At 41.2% G+C, this 26,406-nt stretch overlaps 1 protein-coding gene and 1 pseudogene across 1 annotated transcript in view; one reads left to right on the top strand and one right to left on the bottom strand.

The window, feature by feature from the left end:
• Nucleotides 1-26,406, top strand: part of LOC113631423 (uncharacterized) — a 114,066-nt gene that overhangs the window by 49,871 nt on the left and 37,789 nt on the right. The gene's annotated exons all lie outside the window — the stretch shown is intronic.
• On the bottom strand, nt 14,026-14,890 carry LOC113631464 (MARCKS-related protein-like; annotated as a pseudogene).

Here is a 26,406-nt window from a genome sequence, read left to right as displayed (position 1 = left end):
AATTCTATTATTTGGAATTTAAAAGAACTACATGACTTTTCCAACTTCAAGGAGAGTAAAAAATAAATTCGATACTAAAAATTTATAATGTAAATGGAATAACTGCCCCACAAATAATGGGCAGTACAAAGGAAGGGAGGTACACAGGAGCAAATTAACTATTCACATTGATGTTTGATTCTGAGATGGGGACTTTCAGATACCTGTGTTTAATGAAATGATCTCTGAATTTTAGTGGCTCCCCTAAGATCACCATAAAAGGTAACAGTTATCTGATAAGATGAGCTGAAAAGTACAAGTATATAACATCCCTTTCAAAACCTCAAGGTAGAGATTATGATTACCCCTCAAGCTGTAAAGAACCAAAGAACTGAAAGAAACTAGGTCACTTACAAGAGGTGATGTGCCCTGGGTAGTAAATGCTGGTCCAGGACTGGAGCCAGTTTATATCTCGATGAGGAAAATAAGGACAATGTAGTGAGTTTTCCATGAAGCTATTTATTCAGTTGAGCCTACTGTCTTTAATGTATGTACGTATTTATTATTTTAGTAACTTTAAAAAAGTATAGTTGATTTACAATATTTTATTAGTTTCAGGTGTACAGCATAGTGATCCAGTATTTTTGCAGATTATAGTCCATTATAGGTTATTACAAGATAATGGCTATAAATCCCTGTGTTATAGAGTAAATTCTTATTACCTATTTTATACATAGTAGTTTGTGTCTGTTAACCCATACCCCTAATTTGTCCTTCTCCCCTTACCTCTCCCCTTTGGTAACCGCAAGTTTGTTTTCTATATCTGTGAGTCTGTTTCTGTTTTGCATATATATTCATTTGTATTAGGTTTTAGATTCCACATGTAAATGATATCAGACAGTATTTGTCTTTCTCTGACTTATTTCACTAAGCATAGTATTCTCTAGGTCCATCCACATTTCCAGAAATGGCAAAATTTCATTCTTTTTTATGGCTGAGTAGTATTCCATTGTGTGTGTGTGTGTGTGTGTGTGTGTGTGTGTGTGTGTATGTGTGTGTATAGCACATCTTCTCAATCCAGTCATCTGTTGATGGGCTCTTGGGTTGCTTCTATGTCTTGGCTATTGTAAATAGTATTGTTATGAACATTAGGGTGCATATATCTTTTTGAATTAGCATTTTTGTTTTTTTCTGGGTAAATGCCCAGGAGTGAAATTGCTGGATCATATGGTAGTTCCATTTTTAGTTTTTAAAATTTTTTCAATAGGTCTTTATTGGAGTATAATTGCTTCACAATACTGTGTTACTTTCTGTTGCCCAACAAAGCAAATCAACCATATGCATACACATGTCCCCATATCCCCTCCCTCTTGAGCCTCCCTCCCATCCTCCCTATTGCACCCCTCTAGGTCATCACAAAGCACTGAATCCATCTCCCTGTGCCATGCTGCTGCTTCCCACCAGCCAACTATTTTACATTCAGTAGTGTATATATGTCGATGCTACTCTCACTTCACCTCAGCTTCGCCCTCCTACCCCATGTCCTCAAGTCCATTCTCTGTGTCTGCCTCTTTATTCCTACCCTGCAGCTAGGTTCATCAGACCATTTTTTATTTTAGATTCCATGTATATGTGTTAGCATACGATATTTGTTTTTTCTTTCTTACTTCACACTATATGACAGACTGTAGGTACATCCACCTCACTACAAATAACTCAATTTTGTTTCTTTTTTTTTTTGCAGTATGCGGGCCTTTCACTGTTGTGGCCTCTCCCGTTGCGGAGCACAGGCTCCGGACGTGCAGGCTCAGCGGCCATGGCTCACAGGCCCAGCCGCTCCGCGGCATGTGGGATCTTCCTGGACCGGGGCACGAATCCGTGTCCCCTGCATCGGCAGGTGGACTCTCAACCACTGCACCACCAGGAAAGCCCTCAATTTTGTTTCTTTTTATGGCTGAGTAATATTCCATTGTATATATGTGCCACATCTTATTTATCCATTCATCTGTCGATGGACATTTAGGTTGCTTCCATGTCCTGGCTATTGTAAATAGAGCTACAATGAGCATTGTGGTACATGTCTCTTTTTGAATTATGGTTTTCTCAGGATATATGCCCAGTAGTGGGATTGCTGGGTCATATGGTAGTTCTATTTTAGTTTTTTAAGGAACCTTCATACTGTTCTCCATAGTGGTTATATCAATTTACATTCCCACCAACAGTGCAGGAGGGTTCCCTTTTCACCACACCCTTTCCAGCATTTATTGTTTCTAGATTTTTTGATAATGGCCATTCTGACTGGCGTGGGGTCATCGCAGTTTTGATTTGTATTTCTCTAATAATTAGTGATGCTGAGCAACTTTTCATGTGCCTCTTGGCCATCTGTATGTCTTCTTGAAGAGATGTCTATTTAGGTCTTCTGCCCATGTTTTAACTGGATTGTTTGTTTTTTTTGATATTGAGCTCCATGAGCTTTTTGTGTATTTTAGAGATTAACCTTTTGTTTGTTGTTTCATTTGCAAATATTTTCTCCCATTCTGAGGGTTGTCTTTTTGTCTTGTCTTTGGTTTCCTTTGCTGTGCAAAAGCTTTCAAGTTTAATTAAGTCCCATTTGTTTATTTTTGTTTATATTTCTGTTACTTTAGGAGGTGGGTCAAAAAAGGTCTTGCTGTGGTTTATGTCAAAGAGTGTTTATCCTATGTTTTCCTCCAAGAGTTTTATAGTGTCTGATCTTACATTTAAGTCTTTATTCCATTTGGAGTTTATTTTTGTGTATGGTGTTCGGTAGTGTTCTCATTTCATTCTTTTACATGGAACTGTCCAGTTTTCCCAGCACCACTTATTGAAGAGGCTGTCTTTCTCCATTGTATGTTCTTGCCTCCTTTGTCATAAATTAGGTGCCCACATGTGTGTGGGTTTATCTCTGGGCATTCTATCCTGTACCATTGATCTATATTCTGTTTTTGTGCCAGTACCATACTTTCTTGATTACTGTAGCTTTGTGGTATAGTTTGAAGTAGGTGAGCCTGATTCCTCCAGCTCCGTTTTTCTTTCTCAAGATTGCTTTGGCTATTGGGGATCTTTTATGTTTCCATATGAATTGTAAGATTTTTTTTTCTAATTCTGTGAAGAATGCCATTGGTAATTTGATAAGGATTGCATTGAATCTGTAGATTGCTTTGGGTAGTATAGTCATTTTCACAGTATTGATTCTTCCAATCCAAGAACATGGTATATTTCTCCATCTGTTTATGTCATCTTTGATTTCTTTCACCAGTGTTTTATAGTTTTCTGAGTACAAGTCTTTTCCCTCCTTAGGCAGGTTTATTCCTAGGTATTTTATTCTTTTTGTTGTAGTGGTAAATGCGAGTGTTTCCTTACTTTCTCTTTCTGATTTTTCATTGTTGGTGTATAGGAATGCCAGAGATTCTGTGCATTGCACAGGATTTCTGTGCAATCCTAAGGTGGCATCCTTAGGATTTTCTATGTATAGTATCATGTCATCTGCAAACAGTTTTACTCCTTTTCCAATTTGTATTCCTTTTATTTCTTTTTGTTCTCTCATTGCTGTGGCTAGGACTTCCAAAATTATGTTGAATAAGAGTGGTAATAGTCTTGTTTCTGATCTTAGTGGAAATGCTTTCAGTTTTTCACCATTGAGTGTGATGCTTGCTGTGGGTTTGTCATACATGGCCTTTATTATGTTGAGGTAGGTTCCCCCATGCCCGTTTTCTGGAGAGTTTTTATCGTAAATGGGTGTTGAATTTTGTCAAAAGCTTTTTCTGCATCTATTGAGATGATCATACGGTTTTTATTCTTCAGTTTGTTAATATGGTCTGTCACATTGATCGATTTGCGTGTATTGAAGAATCCTTGCATCCCTGGGATACATCCCACTTGATCATGGTGTATGATCCTTTTAATGTGCTGTTGGAATTTGTTTGCTAGTATTTTGTTGAGGATTTTTGCATCTATATACATCAGTGATATTGGTCTATACTTTTCTTTTTTTGGGATATCTTTTTCTGGTTTTGGTATCAGGGTGATGGTGGCTTCGTAGAATGAATTCGGGAGTGTTCCTTCCTCTGCAATTTTTTGGAAGAGTTTGAGAAAGATTGGTGTTATCTCTTCTCTAAATGTTTGATAGAATTCGCCTGTGAAGCCATCTGGTCCTGGACTTTTGTTTGTTGGAAGATTTTTAATTACACTTTCAATTTCATTACTTGTGATAGGTCTGCTTATATTTTCTAATTCTTCCTGGTTCAATCTTGGAAAATTGTACCTTTCCAAGAGTTTGTCCATTTCTTTGTGGTTGTCCATTTTATTGGCATATAGTTGTGCATAGTAGTCTCTTAAAATCCTTTGTATTTCTGCAGTGTCATTTGTGATTTCTCCTTTTTCATTTCTAATTTTATTGATTTGAGTCCTCTCCCTTTTTTTCTTGATGAGTCTGGCTAAGGGTTTATCAATTTTGTTTATCTTCTCAAAGAACCAGCTTTTAGTTTTATTGATCTTTGCTTTTGTAGTCTTCGTTTCTGTTTTGTTTATTTCTGATCTTTTTTTTTTTTTTTTGCAGTACGCGGGCCTCTCACTGCTGTGGCCTCTCCCGTTGCGGAGCACAGGCTCCGGACGCACAGGCCCAGCCGCTCCATGGCATGTGGGATCTTCCTGGACCGGGGCACGAACCCGTGTCCCCTGCATCGGCAGGCAGACTCTCAACCACTGCGCCACCAGGGAAGCCCCTATTTCTGATCTTTATGATTTGTTTCCTTCTACTGACTTTGGGTTTTCTTTGTTCTTCTTTCTCTAGTTGTTTTAAGTGTAGGGTTAGATTGTTTATTTGAGATTTTTCTTGTTTCTTGAGGTGAGATTGAATTGCTATAAACTTCCCTCTTAGAACTGCTTTTGCTATGTCCCACAGGTTTTGGGTTGTCGTGTTTTCATCATCATTTGTTTCTGTGTATTTTTTAATTTCTTCTTTGATTTCTTCAGTGATCTCTTGGTTATTTAGTAGCACACTGTTTAGCCTCCACGTATTTGTGTTTTTTACAGTTTTTTTCATGTAATTGATTTCCAGTCTCGTAGCGTTGTGGTCAGAGAAGATGCTTGATACGATTTCAGTTTTCTTAAATTTTCTGAGGCTTGACTTGTGACCCAAGATGTGATCTATCTTGGAGAATGTTCCACGTGCACTTGAGAAGAGAGTGTATTCTGCCACTTTTGAGTGGAATGTTCTATAAATATCAATTAGATCTATCTGGTCTATTGTGTCATTTAAAGCTTGTGTTTCCTTATTTATTTTCTGTTTGGATGATCTGTCTGTTGGTGTAGGTGGGGTGTTAAAGTCCCCTACTATTATTGTGTTATTGTTGATTTCTCCTTTCTTGGTCGTTAGCATTTGCTTTACGTATTGAGGTGCTTCTATGTTGGGTGCATGAACATTTATTAATGTTACATCTTATTCTTGGACTGATCCTTTGATCATTATGTAGTGTCCCTCCTTATCTCTTGTAACAGGCTTTATTTTAAAGTCTATTTTATCTGATATGAGTATTGCTACTCCAGCTTTCTTTTTTAAAATTTTTATTTATTTATTTATTTATGGCTGTGTTGGGTCTTCGTTTCTGTGCGAGGGCTTTCTCTAGTTGTGGCAAGCGGGGGTCACTCTTCATCGCGGTGCACAGGCCTCTCACTATCGTGGCCTCTCTTGTTGCAAAGCACAGGCTCCAGGTGTGCAGGCTCAGTAGTTGTGGCTCACGGGCCCAGCCGCTCTGCGGCATGTGGGATCTTCCCAGACCAGGGCTCGAACCCGTGTCCCCTGCATTGGCAGGCAGCTTCTCAACCACTGTGCCACCAGGGAAAGCCTCCAGCTTTCTTTTGATTTCCATTTGCATGGAATATCTTTTTCCATCCCTTCACTTTCAGTCTGTATGTGTCCCTAGGTCTGAAGTGGGTCTCTTGTAGACAGCATGTATAAGGGTCTTGTTTTTGTATCCATTCAGTGAGCCTGTGTCTTTTGGTGGGACATTTAATCCATTTATATTCAGGTTATTATTGATATGTATGTTCCTATTACCATTTTCTTAGTTTTGGGGGGTTTGTTTTTGTGGGTCTTTTTCTTCTCTTGTGTTTCCCACTTAGAGAAGTTTCTTTAGCATTGTTGTAGAGCTGGTTTGGTGGTGCTGAATTCTCTTAGCTTTTGTTTGTCTGAAAAGCTTTTGACTTCTCCATTGAATCTGAATGAGATCCTTGCTGGGTAATCTTGGTTGTAGGTTTTTCTCTTTCATCAGTTTAAGTATATCCTGCCACTCCCTTCTGGCTTGCAGAGTTTCCGCTGAAAACTCAGCTGATAACCTTATGGGAATTCCTTTGTGTGTTATTTTTTGTTTTTCCCTTGCTGCTTTTAATATTTTTTCTTTGAATTTAATTTTTGTTAGTTTGATTAATATGTGTGTTGGTGTGTTTTTCCTAGGTTTATCCTGTATGAGACACTCTGTGCTTCCTGGACTTGGGTGACTATTTCCTTTCCCGTGTCAGGGAAGTTTTCAACTATAATCTCTTCAAATATTTTCTCAGACTGTTTCTTTTTCTCTTCTTCTTCTGGGACCCCTATAATTCGAATGTTGTTGCAATTAGTGTTGTCCCAGAAGTCTCTGAGACTATCTTCAATTCATTTCATTCTTTTTTCTTTATTCTGCTCCTCAGCAGTTATTTCCATCATTTTGTGTTCCAGCTCAGTTATTTGTTCTTCTGCCTCAGTTTTTCTGTTATTGAATCCTTCTAGTGTATTTTTCATTTCAGTTATTGTGTTGTTCACCTGTGTTTGTTCTTTATTTCTTCTACATCTTTGTTAAACATTTCTTGTATTTTCTCAGTCTGTGCTTCCATTCTATTTCCTAGATTCTGGATCATCTTTACTATCATTTCTCTGAATCCTTTTTCAGGTAGACTGCCTATTTCCTCTTCATTTATTTGGTCTTGGAGGTTTTTACCTGCTCCTTAATCTGTGACATTTTTTTGCCGTCTAATTTTTTTTTTTTTTAATGAGTGGGATTGTGTTCCTGTCTTACTGGTTGTTTAGCCTGAGGCTTCCAACACTGGAGTTTGTAGGCTATTGGGTAGAGCTGGGTCTTGGTGCTGAGATGAGGAACTCCAAACTCCAGGAGACCTCACTCTGATGAGTATTCCCTTGGGTCTGAGGTTCTCTGTTAGTCCAGTGGTTTGGACTCGGAGCTCCCACTGCCGGAGCTTTGGCCCAACCGTGGGCTCGATAACCAAGATCCTGCAAGCTGCGTGGGGTGGCAAAAAAAGAAACAATATCAAAGTAAAAAATAAAATTAGACTAGGAAACTATCAGGTATGTTAGAAAGAATGTAAAAATAAAAATATAGACGAATCAACAACTGGAAGGTACATCAGTACCACAATAGGAAAAAAGAGGAGGAGGGAAAAGAAAAGAAAAACAAAACAAGGGGAAAAGGCTTTGGCTGTGGAGGGCGGGGCCTAAGCAAGGTCGAGTTTTGGGCTGTGGGCAGGGCCAATGCTCAGGACCCACATGGCTGCAAAAGGCCCTGGGGACTCTGGGGGTCTGGGCTTAAGCTCAAGGAACAGAAGGTGCCCAGGCGTGACCCCCAGCCCTGGTCTCGGAGAGCAGGTGACCTCACTTGGGGCCCAGTAGGCTTCCTGGGCTTGAGTGGGCAGGGCATACGCCCTCCTCTCCTGCTCCTCTGGTCTGGGAGGGCCCCTCCCGGCTCCCTCTGCTGATCTCCCAGGCCTCCCTCCTATGCCCCCAGGACCAGTGCAGCCAGGGGGGAGGGGGAGGGCTTGGAGGGCGGGGACTGGCCTGGGATCTCAGCAGGCTCCCTGTGCCCAAGTGGGCAGGGCAGTTTCCCTCCCTCCTCTCCTGTTCCTCAGGATGGCTCTTCCTGCCTGCCTCTCCTGATCACCCTGACCTCCATCCTATGCCCTCAAGTACCCACACGGCCTGGAGGGGGCCTTGGAGGGCCGGGGATCGACCTGGGAGCTCCGTAGGCTCCCCGGGCCCGAATGGGTGGGGCAATTGCCTTCGCTCCTCTCCCACTCTTCCCGGAGAGTTCCTTCCACCTGCCTCTTCTCATCTCCCCAGCCTCAGGGACGCCAATCCTGTCTGGCCTCCACTTTTCCTCCCCCCTCAGTCCCCCTACATCCTACTTGTTCACTTTGGGGTTCCTCCCACCTCCTTGGGCATCAGAGTCCCTCACCAACGGCCGGCAGGCGTCCTAGTTGTGGGGAGACGCTAACTCTGTGTCTTCCCACACTGCCATCTTGACTCTGCCTCCATTTTTAGTTTTTTGAGGAACCTTAATACTGTTTTCCATAGTGGCTGCACCAATTTACATTCCTACCAACAGTGTAAAAGGGTTCCCTTTTCTCCACATACTCTCCAACATTTGTTGTTTGTAGACTTTTTGATGATAGCCATTCTGACAGGTGTGAGGTGATACCTCATTGTGGTTTTGATTTGCATTTCTCTAGTAATTAGTGGTGTTGAACATCTTTTCTTGTGCCGGTTAGCCATCTGTATGTCTTTTTTGGAAAAATATTCAGATCTTTCTGTTTTTTGATTGGGTGTTTGTTTTTCTGATATTGAATTGTATTCTCTGTTTACATATTTTGGATATTAATCCCTTGTCAGTCACATCATTTGCAAATATTTTCTCCCATTCCATAGGTTGTTTTTTTGTTGTGTCCTTTGCTGTGCAAAAGCTTTTAAATTTAATTAGGTCTTATTTGTTTTTGCTATAATTTATATGGCAAAGAGTGTTCTGCCTCTGTTCTCTTCTAGGATTTTTTTGGTTTTCATTCTTACATTTAGGTTTTTAAACCATTTTGAGTTTGTTGTTTTATTTGGTGTGAGGGGATACTCTAATCTCATTGGTGGCTGTCCAGTTTTCCCAGCACCACTTGTTGAAGAGGTTGTCTTTCCTCCACTGTATATTCTTGCCTTCTTTGTTGTAGATTAATTGACTATAGGTGCATGGGTTTATTTCTGGGCTTTATACTGTTCCACTGATTCACGGGTCTGTTTTTGTGCCAGTACCATACTTTTTTGATTACTGTAGCTATGTGGTATAGTCTGAAATCTGAGAGGGTTATGCCTCCAGCTTTGTTCTTTTTCCTCAAGATTATTTTCAGGGTCTTTTGTGGTTTCATACGAATTTTAGGATTATTTGTTCTACTTCTGTGAAAAATGTCATGGGTATTTTGATAGGGATTCCATTAAATCTGTAGATTGCTTTGGGCAGAATGGCCATTTTAACAGTATTCTTCCAATCCAAGAGCATGGGATATCTTTCCTCTTTATATCATCTTCAATTTCCTTCATCAAAACTTTTCAGAGTATAGGTCTTTCACCTCCTTGGTTAAGTTTATTCCTAGGTATTTTATTCTCTTTGGTGAGATTTTAAATGAGATTTTTTTTTTACTTTCTGATATTTTGTTATTAGTGTATAGAAATGTAACAGATTTTTGTACATTAATCTTGTATCCTGTGACCTTGCTGAATTCATTTATTAGTTCTAATGGTTTTTGGGTGGAAGCTTTAGGGTTTTCTATACAGAGTATCATGTCATCTGCAAATAGTGACAGCTTTACTTTTTTCCCTTCCAATTTGGATACCTTTTATTTCTTTTTCATGTCTTATTGTTGTGGCTAGGACTTCCAATTCTATGTTAAAAAGAAGTGGTGAGAATGGGCATCCTTGTCTTGTTCCTGAGTTTAGTGGGAAGTTTAGTTTTCATCATTATGTATGATGTTGGTTGTGACTTTGTTATAAATAGCCTTTATTATTTTGAGATATGCTCCTGTTATACCCACTTTGATGAGAGTTTTTCTCATGAATGGATGTTGGGTTTTATCAAATGCTTTTTCTTGTCTATTGAGATGATCATGTGATTTTTATCCTTCCTTTTGTTATTGTGGTATATCATGTTGATTGATTTGGGAATATTGACCCTGGAATAAATCTAACTTGATCATGGTGTATGATCCTTTTTATGTATTGTTTGATTCAGTTTGCTAACATTTAGTTCAGGATTTTTGCATCTATATTCATCAAAGATATTAGCCAGTAATTTTCTTTTTTTGTAGTGTGTTTGGTTTTGGTATCAGGGTAATAGTGGCCTCATGGAATGAATTTGGGTGTGTTCCATACTCTTCAATTTTTTTGGAATAGTTTGAGAAGGATATGTATTAGTTCTTCTTTATATTTTGGTGGAATTATCTGTGATGCTGTCCCATCCTGGAATTTTGTTTGCTGGGAGTTTTTGAATTACAAATTCAATTTCACTTCTAGTGATCAGTATTTTCAAATTGTCTGTTTCCTCTTGATTCAGTCTTGGCAAGCCATATGTTTCTAGAAATTTGTCCATTTCTTCTAGGTTGTCCCATTTGTTGGCATGTAACTGTTTGTAGTATTCTGTTATGATTTTTTATATCTCTGTAGTATCGGTTGTAATTTCTCTTCTTATTCTGTTTGAGTCCTCTTTTCTTCCTGGTGAGCCTGGCTAAAGGTTTTTCAATTCTGTTTATCTTTTCAAAAACCCAGCTCTTGGTTTCACTGATATTTTCTGTTGTTTTCTATCTCTGTTTATTTATTTCCTCTCTGATCTTTATTATTTCCTTCCTTTTGCTGACTTTGGGCTTTGTTTTTTATTTTTCTAATTCTTTTAGATGGTAGTTTAGGTTGATTATTTGAGATTTTTCTTGTTTATTTAGGAAGACCTGTATTGCTATAAACTTTCCTCTTAGAACTGCTTTTGCTGCATCCCATAGATTTTGGAAAGCTGTGTTTCCATTTTCATTTGTCTTGGGGTATTTTCTGATTTCCTCTTTGATTTCATTGACCCATTGTTTTTTTAGTAGCATGTAGTTTAGTCCCCACGTGTTTGTTCTTTTTCCATTTTTCTTTATGTAGTTGATTTCTAGTTTCATACCATTATAGTCAGAAAAAATGCTTGATATAATTTCTATCCTCTTAAATTTGTTGAGGCTTGTTTCGTGCCCTAGTATCCCAGTATGTTCTTCAGGATAGTATGTGGTCTATCTTGGAGAACATTGCATGTGCAATTGAAAAGATTGTGTGTTCTGCTGTTTGGGGATGAAATGTCTTGTAGATAAATCTATTCAATCCAACTGGTCTTTTTTTTTTTTTTTTTTTTTTTCGATTGGTTTTTTTTTTGCTTAAGTACCCCTCCATTTTTTTTTTTTAACATCTTTATTGGAGTGTAATTGCTTTACAGTGTGTGTTAGTTTCTGCTTTATAACAAAGTGATACAGTCACACATATACATATATCCCCATATCTCTTCCCTCTTGTGTCTCCCTCCCTCCCACCCTCCCTATCCCACCCCTCTAGGTGGTCACAAAGCACCGAGCTGATCTCCCTGCCAACTGGTCTGTTGTGTCATTTAAGTGCTGTTGCCTTATTGATGTTCTGTCTGGATGACCTGTCCATTGATCTAAGTGGAGTGTTAAAGTCCCCTACTATTATTGTATTATTGTCAGTTTCTCCCTTTACGTCTGTTAATATTTGCTTTAGGTGCTCCTATATTGGGTGCATATATGTTAAGAAGTGTAATGTCCTCTTCTTGTATTGATCCCTTTATCATTATATAATGCTCTTCTTTGTCTTTTGTTATAGCCTTTGTTTTAAAGTCTATTTTGTCTGATATGAGTATTGCTACCCCTGCTTTCTTGTCATTTCCATTCATGTGAAATATCTTTTTCCATCCCCTCACTTTCAGTCTATGTGTGTCTTTAGCCCTGAAGTAAGTCTCTTGTAGGCAACATGTTGAAGGGTCTTTTTTTTTTTTAATCTAGTCAGCCACCATATGTCTATTTTTTTTTTTTTTTTCGGTACGCAGGCCTCACACTGTTGTGGCCTCTCCCATTGCGGAGCACAGGCTCTGGATGCACAGGCTCAGTGGCCATGGCTCACGGGCCTAGCTGCTCTGTGGCATGTGGGATCTGCCTGGACCGGGGCACGAACTCGTGTCCCCTGCATCGGCAGGTGGACTGTCAACCACTGTGCCACCAGGGAAGCCCACCATATGTCTTTTGATTGGAGCATTTAGTCTGTTGATATTTAAAGTAATTGTTGATAGGAATGTACTTATTGCCATTTTATTATTTGTTTTCCACTTGTTTTTGTAGTCCTTTTCTGTTCATTTCTTCTTCTTTTTGTTTTTTCCCTTGTGGTTTGATAAATTTCTTTAGTAGTATGCTTCTGTTCCTTTTGTTTTTTTGTTTTTTGTGTATCCATTGTAGGTTTTTCATTTGTGGTTACCATGGGGTTCATATATGTTGACCCATAATTATATCTATTTGATTTAAACTTATGGTCATTTAAGTTCAAACACATTCTAAAACATCTACATTTTTTACTCTCCTTCCCCACATTTTGTTTTTTTAAATGTCATCTTCATGCTTATCCCTTTAACAGTTTGTTGTAGTTATAGTTGCTTTTACAATTTTTTGTGTTATAATCTACATACTGGCTTATTCAAGTAATCTTCAATTCTTGCTATATATCTGCCTTTCCTAATGAGATTTACCCTTTCCTCTAGATTCTTCTTTTCCATTTAGAGAAGATCCTTCAAGGTTTCTTTTAGGGTAGGTTTAGTATTGCTGAATTCTTTTAGTTTTTGCTTGTCTGAGAAGTTCTTTATCTCTCCTTCTATTCTAAAGGATAATCTTGCTGGGTAGAGTATGCTAGGTTGCAGGTTTTTCCCTTTCAGGAGTTTGAATATATCATGCCACTCCCTTCTGGCCTGCAAAGTGTCTGCAGAGAAATCAGCTGATAACCTTATGGAAATTCCCTTGTACATGACTCTTTGGTTTTCTCTTGCTCCCTTTAGAATTCTCTTTATCTTTAATTTTTGCCATTTTAATTATGGTATATCTTGATGTGGGTCTATTTGGTATCATCTTGTTTGGGACCCTCTGTGCCTCCTGTAACTAGATATACGTTTCCTTCTTTAGTTTTAGGAAGTTTTCAGCCATAATGTCTTCAAATACATTTTCTATACCCTTCTCTCTCTTATTCTGGAACCCCTATAGTGTGAACGTTGGTGGGTTTAATATTATTCCAGAGATCTCATATGTTACTTTCGTTTTTTTTCTCCTTCATTTGTTTTTCTGTCTGCTATTCTGATTGGGTGATTTTCATTATTTTATCTTCCAAATCACTTATGTGTTTTTCTGTGTCATTTAGTCTGATATTCATAGCTTCTAGAGTGTTTTTTTTATTTCATATATTGAATTATCTATTTTTGATTGGGTCTTTTATATTTTCTAGTTCCTTGTTAAAATGATTTATGTTTAGATCAATTCTCTTCCCTAATTCGATTAGCATTTTTATTACTAATGTTTTGAACTTTTTTTTGTAAAGGGACGACATATATTCCTTTTCCAGATGTTACAGTAAAACCAGGTGGAAAAAATGGTTTTAGCAGTTAGGAAAAAAAAAGTACACATCTGGAGTTTGGCCATTAAAAGTAATTTACAACACTGAGAGGGGAAAAAAAAAGACAAGAAGTTGTTTCCCATTACAGACCTCCCCACCACCCCAAAGCTTAATACTTGCTTACCAAGTCAAAAAAGTGACAGTTGATTCACAAGCTGGAGGTTTGAACTTGAGTAAGGCATTTATAAAAACCCAGACAGGGGCAGTGTCCTCCCCAGCCCAGGGGCCACTAGGCACAGCACAAGAGATTACAAACTCAGAAGGGGAAGGCTGGACACTCAGGGTTTGGGAGTGTAGGCACCCCCACCTCTGGCTCAAGGATTTGGGGAGTAAACAAAACCTGCCTGGAAAAGAATTGGGGACGAAAACCAGCCTTCTGCATGGATGGGGACAGGGAAGGAGGTAGGACCAGGGGCAGGAGCATTTCACATCACTAACCTAACTTAGGAAACTGCAAGGGACCATCTTCAACTGCCTTAAGAGGAAGACCAGATGGATGATGGGAGAATCCACAAGAGGGAGAGGAGGAGAGGGAACGTGGCTAGGGGGCAACAGCCCCTTCCCTTCTGGGCACAGGAAGGCAACCAGGGCACCAGGTCCAGGCAGTGACCACAAGGACAGCAAGGACAGCTTAGAGATCACCCATCTGCCCCCACCCAGCTACTCATTCTGCCTGCCCGCTGGTGTAGGGCCACTCTCCGGCCCGAGCAGTGGATGGCTCTGTGCCTGGGGCCCTGCCTCTTCTGTGTCTCCTCCCTTGGAGGCAGCACCAGCCTCTGCTCCTTTGGCCTGGGGCTCCTGGCTCTCGGGTAGTGGCAACCTTCCCTCCCTGGGCAGTGCCTTCCTTGCTGCAGGCACCGACTCCCCCCGCTCCTGCCCTTCCTCTGTGGGTGGCGAGGCAGACAGATCATCCCCCACCGGCTTCCAATTTCTCCTGAAGGCCAGGCCACTCAATTTGGAAGGCTTCTTGAAAGAGAATGTCTTCTTCTTCTTGGGGGTCTCCTCCCCCTTGGCCTCAGCACCCTGGCTAGGGGGTGCTGGCTTGATGGCAATGCCAGTGGCCCCAGCTGCCTCCTCTGTTCCATTCATGGAGGAGGGGGCGACTCCCCTTCACCTTTGGGGGATAAGTCTCCACTGCTTTTCACTCAGCCGTTCTTGTGGCCGTTCTCCTGTCCATTGACCTTTGTGGGGGAAGTGCCTGCTGCCTCCTTGGCGGTTACATTGCCCTGGGGAGCCTTGGAGCTCTGGCTGCCCATGGTGGGGTCCTGCTGGAGGGGCTCCTGGAGCCACCCTGGGCTTGTGCCACAGGAGATAGTTTGGTCAGGTGGGCCTCACCGGCAGGGGTGGGGGATGGGGTGGGACTCGTGGCTGAGGGAAGGGACCCCACTCCATGCCCCCCTCCCACTAGCTGTGCTGGCCCCACTCTGTGCCAGAATGCCACCCTGTTTTGAATTTTTTATCTGGTAAATTGTTTATTTCTGTTTCATTATTTTTTCAGGGGTTTTCGCTTGTTCTTTCAATTGAGGGTAGTTCCTTTTCCTTTTCATTTTACTTAACTTTCTCTGTCTATGAATTTAGGCAAACCGTTACCTATTGTGGTCTTAAAGAGGTGTTCTCATGTGGAAGCCTCCCTGTGCAGAGCGCATGGGCCCAGTGCCTTTGGTGGGAAGGCTGGAAGTTATGTGGATGCCAGTCATGTCTTTCCTCAGGTTGTGCTGGTTGCTGTCACCTTGGTAGGCAGTGTGGCTGGTGATGGAGGAGCTAGAGCCTCACAGTTTGAGGTGGGACTTCCTCTCTGCTCGCTGGCTGTCATCGTCCTGTCAGGGGCGGGGTCTGATCCCTAGTTGCTGGAGCAGAAGCCCTGAGGGTCAGGCTTGCATTGCTCTGTTCTGTTTAAGTGTGTATTTTTCCTTCTCCCGCACTGGGACCTTTGCCCCGAAGGAGTGGAGTGCTGAAGCAAGTGGGGCTTGTGCTGTTATAGAGGACCAGTGTGTTGCCTGTGTAGAAGTCTGCAGCTCTGCTTGATGCAGCCCATGGTTGCATCTTTTCCCTGGTCTTGGCTGCCCCAGATCTAGTGCTGTGCTGCCATGGAGTGAGTGGGACTGGAGCGGGGCCAGAGCATTGGCTCAGCTTGGGCTGGGGCATGCAGTGAGGCAGCTGTGGAAAATCTGGACAGCCACGTTGCTGTCAGAAGTTTGAGCTGCTTCTGGAGTGCTGCTTTGAGTGAGCACCAACAGTGGCTGAGCCCACCTGGACTATGTCCTGGGCTGCCTCTAAGTCCTTAGCTCAAGTCTTTACCCAGGTCCTGACCACCCTAGATCCAGTGCCACACTGTGGAGTGGAGTGAGGAGGGTCGAGGTGTTTGCTTGAGTCTGTCTTTTTTTCTAAGATCAGGTCTTCCCTTGCTTTGGCTTATTAAAATGTCCTTGCTTCTATGAAATATAAGTATTTTTTAAAACTGGCAAAGAAAAAGTGGACAATGATATTATGTCTCCTCATTCAAATGTATTTACTCAGCCTTGAGTTTGACTTCTGGATCCATTCAAGATAAGTGGCTTGAGGTAAATTTCTAATTTTGATTTCACCACATGTAAAGTCACAGAGGTTCCTAATAACACATGTAATATTTGCAAATAACATATTTGCAAAGACCTTAGCACACTTTGTAGTACATAGTAGATGATCAATAATTTGTGGTAGTTATATGAAAAATAAACACAATAGATAAGTGTCATCATCCAGATAAGTAAATTAAGAGGAGTGTATTGATGGTATAAACTTATCATGTTTACACCACTGTGTTAGCTAAGTTTTTCCATTTTTCCACGGTGGCTTCATTTGGGACCTATCCATTCTTTTGGCTCCAAGAGTACGTCTAAGCAGTAAGCATCAAGGGGGAATTTTCCTTTCATGCACACAGCCAACCAAACAGACCTGTGTTAGCTGTGAGGAGCATTCCAGAACCAGTGGTAGAATGAGGTTGTGCCTACTGGCTGAAGTTCTTGTTGGATCTAGAATTTAAACTCACCTCTTTGGTTCTAGGACTAGTATTTCCTATTGTACAATGCAGATCTTTGTATTTCCAATGCTTAATAAATCATAGTTTTTTAAAATTAATTAATTAATTAATTTTTGGCCACGTTGGATCTTCATTGCTGTGCGTGGGCTTTCTCTAGTTGAGGTGAGCGGGGCCTATTCTTTGTTGCGGCACGTGGGCTTCTCATTGTGGTGGCTTCTCTTGTTGCAGAGCATGGGCTCCAGGCATGCGGGTTTCAGTAGTTGTAGCACACAGGCTTCAGTCGTTGCAGCTCACGGGCTCAGTAGTTGTGGTTCACGGGCTGTAGAGCACAGGCTCAATAGTTTTGGTGCACGTGGCATGTGGGATCTTCCCGGACCAGGGCTCGAACCCGTGTCCCCTGCATTGGCAGGCAGATTCTTAACCACTGCGCCACCAGGGAAGTCCAATAAATCATAGTTTATCAGTGTTTGTTGATGATTTAAATGAATAAATGTGAAAATGCACCTAGGGGAATACAGTAGGTCCATAAAGCATTAGGGTTTTCTCAATTATCTGCTGCTATTTGTTTCAGGGACCTATCTGAAATAGATAGCATTTTCACAGGTGACCTTTAACTTACTAACTTAAGAAAACAGAAAACAGGAAAAGGGTGGGAATTACTCTTGACTAAGACACATTTGTGTTAAGTCCATGATGGGTATTACAGGTATTCTGACAGGCATCTTCCTGGTCAAGATTTAAGTTAAATTTGAGCTCAATGTCTAATAACATCCAGACTTGTTTCCCAGGCACCTCAAAAGTCGAACATGGGGGCCTCCCTGGTGGCGCAGTGGTTGGGAGTCCGCCTGCCGATGCAGAGGACGCGTGTTCGTGCCCTGGTCCGGGAAGATCCCACGTGCCGCGGAGCGGCTGGGCCTGAGCGTCCGGATCCTGTGCGCCGCAGCGGGAGAGGCTGCAGGGGTGAGAGGCCCGCGTACCGCAAAAAAAAAAAAAAGTCGAGGGCTTCCCTGGTGGCGCAGTTGTTGAGAGTCTGCCTGCCGATGCAGGGCACATGGGTTCGTGCCCCAGTCCGGGAGGATCCCACATGCCGCGGAGCGGCTGGGCCCGTGAGCCATGGTCACTGGGCCTGCGCGTCCGGAGCCTGTGCTCCACAACGGGAGAGACCACAACAGTAAGAGGCCCACGTACCGCAAAAAAAAAAAAAAAAAAAAAAGTCGAACATGTTTTCCTAGATAGGTGACATTGTGGGACCTTTAACTGACAATAATGCAATGTGGGCAGTGCAGTGACTGAATGATTTTAGAAATATTGATATCTATAGGCCACTCTATGAGTAGAGAGGAGGCAAACACTTTTGCTGTCTCATATTTATCTGGGATTCTCATGTCACTCTTACGGAAAGCTGGTGGCGTAAAGTTTTTAAGACATCCACTTTGTTCAGGTTCTGCATCAGAAGCTAGGGAGGGCCATAATGCAAGGACAGATCCAGGTTTTGTGAGGCCTGAAAGTTTAGACAATTTAGGGTGCTCTATTGTTAAAAAAAAAACCCATACAATCATAAATTTAAATATTTGATATAAAAGTGAGTAATTAGAAGGGATCAGTCCTTGCAAGTAGAGGTCACAAAGCTGGTTTCATTAGCTTCCTGTAAATGTGCCTCTGTAATACTGGAAGCAACATTTTAAGACAAAGGGATTTGTGATAGAATGTTGATGGGTGGGGCATTTCCAAACATTTACCAGTAAGAGACACATGTATATGCTAAATGTAGCTCCAGAGATAGACATTAAGTGCCAAGTGCTCAGAGTGGAGGGAAGCCGGGTTGTAGGGAAGACAGCAGAGAAGGGGCCACTGTCAATTATGCATTCAGGAAGCCTTCAGTTAATTGGAATGCTTAGGGAGCTGGGAATCCTTGAGTTGACTTTTCAAATTAATCAAAAACAACAACAACAAAACCCTATCATTTATTGGCCATCAAAACTTTTTAAAAATACAGTCCTTTTCTTTTTTCCAATTTTCCTGTAGGTTTAAGAATTAAAAGAAAAAAATCAATCAATGTAATTTACCCACTGAGTTTAAGGAGAAAAGAAACCAAATAATTACTTAGAGGGGGAAAATAAAGTATTCACTTCCCGCCTTAATAGAAAGTCCTCTGTTGCTTGGGTGACTGAAGTAGCACCCGTGCCTGGTGGGAACAGGAATGCTGGCCTCCTTAACTGCCTCTCAGAGATCATTTGACCGGTAGAATTATGGTGGGGACATTGGTTTGATTGTGGTGTAGCTGTAAGTGCTCAATAAAAATTCCTTGAATGGATGAGTGAACCAAATGAATGGTTCCAGTTTGAACAGATAAGGACAGTTTTGAAAGCATTTTTTATTCCTAAGAATTCTGTAATTAAATTTTATCAGACTCTTTCGAATGCACTGAAAATTCCTTCCTGAATATGGCCTAGGTTTGACAGCGAAAGGATTAGGAAATTGAACTTTCACTGAGCGCCTGACATGTGCCAGATATTTTGCTGATGTCTGTATATTTATTTAAGCCTTGTAACCATTTTGCAGTGGAGGAAAACTAGATCTCAGGACTAAAATAACTTGTCGGTGGCCTTCCAGGGAGCAAGTGGCAGAGCTAGGATTCAGATCCAAGTTTGTGTGTCCAGGGTTCATTCTCTGACTCTAACTTGTCCTTTGACCTTTCTTTCCAGCAAATGTGAAAGACACATGAAACAGAGACTTTAGCTAGAGGGAGGAAGGATTATAAAGAAGGGAGTGTGGTGTGGTGCAGAGTTATGCTGCTTAGCCATCGGTAGTATGTGACTTGGGGTCTTAAATTACACATCTGTAAGATCAGAGGACTGGAGTTGATGGCCTCTGAGTGGGGTGACCACATGGCCCAGTTTGCCAAGGCAGCCCTGATTTATACCAGTTGTACCAAGGTGACTATGATTAGCATTCCCTTCCACTTTCAAAAGTGTTCCACTGTGGATCGTAAAGTCTAAGGCTGCCCTATATATGAGATTCATTCCAGGTCTTAATTTCTATGATTTCAAATTGAATCTAATAGTTTCTTTGATTACTGAAGCAATAGGAATTTTCATTTCTCAGGCCCGTGAGGTGTGAGGGACTGATAGCACATTAAGTGACCTCTGTCTAGAGTTTGCTTTACATTTCTGATACAGATATTTTTTCTGATATTGCCCCTTTCCTTTAAAAGTACACTAGTTAGGGACTTCCTTGGTGGTGCAGTCGTTAAGAATCCGCCTGCCAATGCAGGGGACATGGGTTCGATCCCTGGTCCAGGAAGATCCCACATGCCGTGGAGCAACCAAGCCCGTGTACCACAATGACTGAGCCCACGTGCCACAACTACTGAAACCTGTGTACCTAGAGCCCTGCTCCGCAACAAGAGAAGCCACTGCAACGAGAAGCCTGTGCTCTCCAACGAAGAGTAGCCCCTGCTCGCCGCAACTAGAGAAAGCCTGCACACAGCAACGAAGACCCAACTCAGCCAAAAATAAATAGTACACTAGTTCATCCCCTTCTGGTCAGTTTGGTTCCAGTAAATTGGGGATCATTATATAAATATTTATTTCTACTAATAGTGGCCATCACTTACTGAGTGCTTAGAATAAATCATTATTCTAAGCACTGATTACATTATCTCATTTAATGCACTTATTAATATAAGATAGTTTCTCACTTTCTAGATAAGGAAATTGAGGCTTAGAGCAATTAAGTGACTTGAAGGAAGAGGTGAAAGCAGGTATTCCTAATCTCTTAACCATTATACTATAGTAAGGTATGTATACAAACACAGAGCAGATAATTTAAAAAACTATCAGAGTTGGAGACACAATGGTGGGTAGAAGGACTTGAGCTTACCTTCTCTCATGAAAACACCAAAATCACAACTGACTGCTGAACAACCATTAACAAAAAAGATTCAAACCTACCAAAAAAGATATTCCTTTCAAAGACAAAGAAGAAGCCACAAGGAGACAGTAGGAGGGCTGCTTTTGCAATATAATCAAAACCCATACCTGCTGGGTGGGTGACCCACAAACTGTAAAATAATTATATCACAGAGGTTCTCCCACAGGCATGAGAGTTCTGAGCCCCATGTCAAGCTCCCTAGCCTGGGGGTCTGGCATCAGGAGGAGGAGCCCCTAGAGCATTTGGCTTTGAAGGCTGGCTTGGTTTGAGTGCAGGAGATCCACAGGACAGGGGGAAACAGATTCCACTCTTGGAGAGCACACACAAGATTTCATGTGCACTGGGACCCAAGGCAAAGCCGTGATACCATAGGAGCCTGGGGCAGACCTACCTGCAAGTCTTGGAGGGTCTCCCAGGGAGGTGGGGGTCAACTGTAGCTCACTGTGGGGGCAAGGACACTGGTGGCGGATGCCCCAGGGAATACTCATTGGCGTGAGCTCTCCCAGAGGTTGCCATTTTAGCACTGAGACCTGGCTCCACCCAACAGCCTGCAGGCTCCAGTGCTGGGACACCTCAGGCCAAACAACCAGCAGGGTGGGAACACAGCCCCACCCATCAGCAGATAGACTGCCTAAAGTCATCCTGAGTTAACAGCTGCCTGACATGGCTCTGCCCACCAGAGCGACAAGACCCACCTCCACCCACCAGTGGGCAGGCACCAGTCCCTCCCACCAGCAAGCCTGCACAAGCCCCTGGACCAACTTCACCCATCAGGGGACAGACACCAGAACCAAGAAGAATTACAATCCTGCAGCCTGAGGAAGAGAGACCACAAACACAGAAAGTTAGACAAAATGAGACAGCAGAGAAATATGTTCCAGATGAAGGAACAAGATAAACCCCCAGAAGAACAACTAAGTGAAGTGGAGATAAGCAATCTACCTGAAAAAGAATTCAGAGTAATGATAGTAGATATGATCCAAGGTCTCAGAAAAAGAATGGAGGCACCAACTGAGAAGATACAAGACATGTTTCATAAAGAGCTAGAAGCTTTAAAGAATGAGCAACAGAGATGAGCAATACAGTAACCGAAATGAAAAACACACTAGAAGGAATCAAAGCAGAATAAATGAGGCAGAACAACGAATAAGTGAGTTGGAAGACAGATTGGTAGAAATCACTGCTGTGGAACAGAATAAAGAAAAAAAGAATAAAAAGAAGTGAGAACAGTCCAAGAGAACTCTGGGACAACATTAAATGTACCAACATTCGCATTAGAGGGGTCCCAGAAGAAGAAGACAGAGAGAGAGGGCCTGAGAAAATATTGAAGAGATAATAGCCGAAAACTTCACTAATATGGGAAAGGAAACACTCACGCAAATCCAGGAAGCACAGAGAGGCCCATACAGAATAAACCCAAGGAGGAACACACTGAGACACATATTAATCAAATTGACAAAAATTAAAGACAGAGAAAATATTAAAAGCAACAAGGGGAAAGCAACAAATAACATACAAGGGAATCCCTGTAAGGTTATCAGCTGATTTTTCAGCAGAAACTCCACAGGCCAGAAGGGAGTAGAACAATATATTTAAAGTGATGAAAGGGAAAAACCTGCAACCAAGAATACTCTACCCAGTGAGGCTCTCATTCAGATTTTATGGAGAAAATCAAAAGCTTTACAGACTAGCAAAAGCTAAGAGAATTCAGCACCACCAAACCAGCTTTACAAGAAATGCTAAAGAGGGACTTTCCTGGTGGCACAGTGGTTAAGAATCTGCCTGCCAATGCAGGGGACACGGGTTCAAGCCCTGGTCCGGGAAGATCCCACATGCCACAGAGCAACTAAGCCTGTGCGCCACAACTGCTGAGCCCGCGTGCCACAACAACTTGAGCCCACGCTCCCCAACAAGAGAAGCCACTGCAATGAGAAGCCCACGCACCACAACGAAGAGTAGCCCCCGCTCACCACAACTAGAGAAAGCCCGCGTGCAGCAATGAAGACCCGACACAGCCAAAAATAAAAATAAATAAATTTATAAGAAAAAGAGAAATGCTAAAGAAACTTCTCTAAAAACCTTGCCGATAATCAAGTGTTCATAAAGACATGGAGCAAGAGGATGTCACATATGCTGCAGCACGGTAGAAATCAGTGCATCACCTATTAAAGTTGACCCGTCAATTCCATTCCTACACACTTATAGACACTAGCAAAATTCTTGCAAATGTACACCAGGAGACAAGTATACAATTATTTATAACAGCATTATTTGTAATAAATAAAAAGACTGAAAACAACCTGAAATTTCCATCAACAGTGAAATGAATAAATGTGATATAGTCATAGCATGGACTAACAAATAGCTGTGGACAGCAGCATGAAAAAGTCTCAGTAATCTTTTTTTCTTTTTTAAATTTATTTTTGGCTGCGTTGGGTCTTTGTTGCTGCGTGTGGGCTTTCTCTAGTTGCGGCAAGCGGGGGCTACTCTTTGTTGCGGTGCGTGGGCTTCTCATTGCGGTGGCTTCCCTTGTTGCAGAGCATAGGCTCTAGGCATGTGGGCTTCGGTAGCTGTGGGGCATGGGCTCAGTAATTGTGACTTGTGGGCTCTAGAGCGCAGGCTCAGTAGTTGTAGCACACGGGCTTATTTGCTCCATGGCATGTGGGATCTTCCTGGACCAGGGATTGAACCTGTGTCCCCTGCATTAGCAGGTGGATTCTTTTTTTTTTTTTTGCGGTACGCGGGCCTCTCACTGTTGTGGCCTGTCCCGTTGCGGAGCACAGGCTCTGGACGCGCAGGCTTAGTGGCCATGGCTCAGAGGCCTAGCCGCTCCGTGGCATGTGGGATCTTCCCGGACCAGGGCACGAACCCGTGTCCCCTGCATTGGCAGGCGGACTCTCAACCACTGCGCCACCAGGGAAGCCCAGCAGGTGGATTTTTAACCACTGCACCACCAGGGAAGTCCCTCAGTAATGTTGAGGCGGGTAAAGTATGTCCCTGAAAAATATATTCAAGCAGTCAGCAAAAGATGAGATTTTGAAAACTGAGGAGTAAGTTAGACCAAGAGAAGAGAGGACATCGTAGTCATGGAGACAAGGAACAGCAGATGCATACCACCTCCCCCACTGCATGTGTCCCTAATACAGAATTCTGGTATACCTGAATTCACTTCTGGATACCTTTTTTTGAACCCTGAGAAATTCTCTAAGTGAATTAATTGCTTGTTGGGAATAGTTGCAGGAGAAGAGTGAGGTTGGAAAGCCAACAAAAGAGATAAAGTTAGGAAAGGAATAGAGATGTTTACAATTAATTCCTGTCTAGGAAGCCAGGTGGGGGAAATTATATCTTGTGCTTCTGCCTGCCCTCCAGTGGCATCCCCAAGGAGGAAAGGGGCAAAGGTCAAGTCAGTTATGCTTCAGTGTCAAGATTACCAAGACTGAAGGAAGCTACACTAACCTGGAGATTGGAGAGGGATTTTAAAAGTCAAAGACAACTAACTTAAGGTTTTCTCTGTGCTTTTTCCATCTCAAGCACTGAAGTAGGTTACTGTGTCTCTGAGATCACAATGGGAATGATCAATGGAGTTTTTAAAAGAGAATTTTTGTGTCCAGAAAGAAAGGTTATTGTAGTACAGCTTAGTACTGAATTTATTGAAGCTATAAATTAAGAATCTCAGTTTTTACAAATGTTTAAGTTCAGTTTGCAAATCATTTTTTTTTTTTATTTTAGAAATACAGTAATTGTCCAAAAAAACCCCCCAAAACAGAAAAACTATCAGGCCTCCTAAATTCCCATTGGCCTTTCCTTGTTTATCAGTGTCAGTGATAATCTTTGTAATTACATCTTCCATTGCTTCCACCATCCATCCTTTACTTCAGAGTAGAAGCAGCATTTGCCTCAAGGAAGCAGACTACAGATTTTGACTAAAATGCAAGTTCTCAGGAAATCAAGGGGATTAGAAAGTGGATGCACTGAATATTTACTTTGTGGATCTTCTTCTTCTTCTTTTTTTTTGAGTTTGTCTTTCTTTACCAGAGTATAAAGCAGAAAACAGACACTTGCTTTTTCATTTATTTATATTTGTATAGAGAGTACTTAAAATAAAACCCACCAGATGACAGTCTTATCATTCTGCATTTATTTATTGTCTGGCTAACTTACAAAGACACAGATGTCTAGGGTAGGTCCTACCCCACCATATAAACTACCCTGATGACATAGGTACCAAAATGTGCATGTTTACATAATGCAGTGGTATGAAAAACATTTTCTTTCTTTACAGCCCCTGACTATAAATAGGGAAAAATTAATTTCATGCCAGAAAATTTTGGGCACTTTAACAGTCATCACATTTCTGCTACTAAAATAACAAAATTGGTATTACAAGTTAAACTATAAAGGCCTAACAGTTCTTACAAATATGCAAATAATCTGCTACTTAGACATAAAAAGTCAATTTCTTGCAAATCACCAAGTAAGGCACCACTGGATTAAACATTTTTCTTGGTTTTTACTAAATAAAATGCATATTGAAATAAATACTGAACACTGAATTTTAATACTGTAATACATTTCATTATAAAATATGTGAATATTAAGATACTGTATTGCATCTTGAATACATTTATCTGGAAATTTTATGGGGAAAAAACACATGTAAGTTCTGGTTTCAGGGAAGTAACTATTAATTTTTGTGATCTGCCATAGTTGACGATTTTAGCATAGAACCTCATTCAAACTTTGGGATGTGATTAGGTTTCTAACTTTCAAAGAAAGGGTGTACATGTATTAATGGAATATTCACTTAAAAAATACATTTTAAAACATCTCTATCCTGGATGAATAGCAACTCTGAGCTGTGACCCTGCTTCAAACTTAGGATGGTATCTGCAAAATTGGGATATATAAGGAAATTGGCCATACTTAACTACACTTTACAAAATTCAGACCCATTTTCTTTGGGTCAGACTTTTCTCTGCCATATTTGCTAGGAAGGCCCAACTCCATCTTTTCTGAAGTGGGTCATTAGGCTTTATCATAGGGATTTTTACCAACTATTGATATCTGATCAAAGAATTCAAAATAAGATGATGCTGCTATATTACCAAAATATTAGAGATTGAAAACTTTTTTTGAAAATACTTTGCCAAGCTTGTCACACCTTTATGTTTCTTGATTTTCTTTGGGTAAAGGCCCCCAAGTGAACGTATGAAAGACAAATTAATGGTGGTGGGCGGGGAACCCAAATTCTCTAATGTACTTAATAAGCCCAGGACTTTGGCAAGGAAAGTTATAAAAATACAACAGATTCAAATGGGCAACTTCATAAGTTATTAGACATCCCATTATTAGAACGCTAAGTTCTTTTGCTTTTATATAAATGAAACATTTATTCTATACATAGGGATGCTTCTTTCAAATTTTTCTTTGGATTGATTTCTTGTTAGCATCTCCCAGTAATACATGAACAATTCACTGAAACCATAATACAAAGTTTAGGTAGATATACATATACATATATAGCTGTGAACTTTAAAAAAATAAGTAATGGTAAATTTTAAACATAATTAACCGTATAAAACATCTAAATGGAAATCTTTTTTTCCAAGTGTATAGCTAGATTTAAAAGTCCCAGTAAAGTTTTGTAAACAAAACCATACAAAAAGGGCAAGGCTGGCTCATCCCTATGGTCCTCTGGGGGAGCTTTATTTGCATAGATCCAAGGCAAATGATTCTCCCAGAAAGATTCAAAACAAGTTCCCTCCAATTTCCTGCAGCAGTCTCTTTCTCTCAACCCCATAATCACCAGATTTAGATTTTTAGAGTTTTGTCCATCAACTCAAAACTGTCCCCTTCTTCCACGTTTCTGATTTGCTACCTTTCCCTGACTTTCCCCGCAACTATGGAGCCTATGAGCCTCCTGCCCTAAGGAGCACGCTGAGCTGGAGAGGAATGAAGCCACTTCCCATGC

Source organism: Aethalodelphis obliquidens, unplaced genomic scaffold (genome assembly GCF_003676395.1).
Source record: "Aethalodelphis obliquidens isolate GAN/ISIS:26980383/991018 unplaced genomic scaffold, ASM367639v1 scaffold2, whole genome shotgun sequence".
NCBI lineage: Eukaryota > Metazoa > Chordata > Mammalia > Artiodactyla > Delphinidae > Aethalodelphis > Aethalodelphis obliquidens.
The sequence above is the reverse complement of the archived record's forward strand: the minus strand, read 5'-3'. Positions and strand labels throughout refer to the sequence as shown.